The sequence below is a fragment of the Lynx canadensis genome, chromosome D1 (assembly GCF_007474595.2).
Source record: "Lynx canadensis isolate LIC74 chromosome D1, mLynCan4.pri.v2, whole genome shotgun sequence".
NCBI classification, from domain to species: domain Eukaryota; kingdom Metazoa; phylum Chordata; class Mammalia; order Carnivora; family Felidae; genus Lynx; species Lynx canadensis.
Genome location: NC_044312.2, coordinates 83153282 through 83155257, shown reverse-complemented (window position 1 = coordinate 83155257; position 1976 = coordinate 83153282). Strand labels below are relative to the sequence as shown.

Here is a 1976-nt window from a genome sequence, read left to right as displayed (position 1 = left end):
AAAATATCTAATATCTTCAGTGCATGTGGACCTCCCAGCATAGGAAGATTAGAACTGAGTCCTTAAAACATTCTAGGAATTTTTTAGTATTGAGAATTTTTGTCTTCTGCCATCTCTAAGACCACACTCCTTTTTATAACTTCCATCCCCCCTATTTGTGAGCCACAGTGTGTCAGTGAAACATCAAAAGGAGAACAAAAAGAAAATTAGACCCAAATATGACTGAATGTGATTTTCAGAGCTGTACAAATTGAATAATACCAAAATTCATACAAATTCCTCAACATTTCTGTTGTGGTGAAAGATTTTCTAATTGTTCCTGCTCCTTCCCAACTGCCCTTACAAAGATATATTTTTTGTTGTTGTTAACCATCTGCTAATTAACAGAAATGGAACTCTTATGTGTCATAGAGCCTTGTGACAACCAAATCTAATTGCTCAAGATTGATCTTTCCTTCCTTTATCTCTTTGTCTTCTTTCCTTCTTCCTTCCTTCATTAATCTTTGAGCAAAATATAAAGTACAAGGATAAAAAGGCATGACCCCTACATATATATGCATATTGATACATACATGTATATGATATATATGTATATGTATGCACAGACATACAGTGCACACTTGCCATTTTAAATAGATATATAGTAGTATGCAGAAGAGGCAGTTACACAATTTGGGAAATTCAAGGAAGGCCTCTCTCGGGTCCTCCTTTCCAAGATGACCAAGAAAAGAAAGAACAATGGTCATGCCACAAAAGGCCGCGGCCACGTGCAGCCTTCTGGCTGCACCAACTGCATCCATTGCGTGCCCAAGGACAACGCCATTAAGAAGTTCGTTATCTGGAACATAGTAGAGGACGCCGCCGCGGTCAGGGACATTTCCGAAGCGAGTGTTTTCGACGCCTATGTGCTTCCTAAGCTGTATGTGAAACTACATTACTGGGTGAGTTGTGCCGTTCACAGCAAGATAGTCAGGAATTGCTCTCGTGAAGCACGGGAAGGACGGAACACCGCCACCCTGATTTAGACCTGCGGGTGTTGCCCTACGACCTCCATCAAAGCCCATGTAAAGAGCTAAGTCCTTAAGGATTGAAGAAAAACTGTTCTCTGGAAAAATAAAAGAAAACAGAGATTATACTTAAAAAAACAAAAAAAGAAATTCAAGGAAGGCTTCCTGAGGATTAACACCTAAATGATAAATGATGATGTGGTAGTAGCTACCCTTCAAGATGGTCCCCAAATGATCTTCATCTCCTGGTGTTCACATCCTTGTGTAGTGTTTTCCCACAGTGAAGCAGGGCAGACCTGCATGACCAAGAGAGGACTGCAGTAAAAATGTTCTCTAACTTCCAATGCTAGAAAACAAAAGGCTTTGCACCTTCAGCCTTGGTCTCTTGGATTATTTGCTCTAGGAAAGCCAGCCCCCATGCTATGAAGACTCTCAAGCAGCCCTAAGCAGCGGCCCATGTAGAAGGGCCACCTGCCAACAGCCAGCCCCAACGTGCCAGCCATGTGATTGTGCCACTTTGAAAATAATCCTCCAGTACAGTTAAGTCTTCAAATGGCTCCAGCTGACACCTGACAGCAACCCTTGAAAGACCCAAAGCAGAATTGCCCAACTAACCCACTTCCAAATTCCTGCAGAGACACTCTGAATAATAATAAATATTTATCATTGCTTTAAGTTATTAAGTCTTGGGGCAATATGTTACACAACAATAGAAGACTAATATAGTTGGGCAGGCTTAGGCAGGTGAAGGTCATGGGAGTTTAGGGAAGAAGGAAAATGGAAGGTGTTCTATGAAAAACAGAAACAACAAAAGCTCTGAATATGTCAGGAGCTAAAAATGAAACTCTAGTGCAAGAGAGTTAATCTTAGGATAGAAAAGTTTTGTTGTTGTTGTCGTTGTGGGTTTTTTCTAATGTGGTTGGAGAGGTAGCCAGAGCCAAGACACGAAGTGTTTTATTAGTTAATAAA

At 40.8% G+C, this 1976-nt stretch overlaps 1 pseudogene; it reads left to right on the top strand.

Moving 5' to 3' along the window:
- The first annotated feature begins 698 nt into the window (after positions 1-698).
- On the top strand, positions 699-1145 carry LOC115525683 (annotated as a pseudogene).
- Positions 1146-1976: the final 831 nt, after the last annotated feature.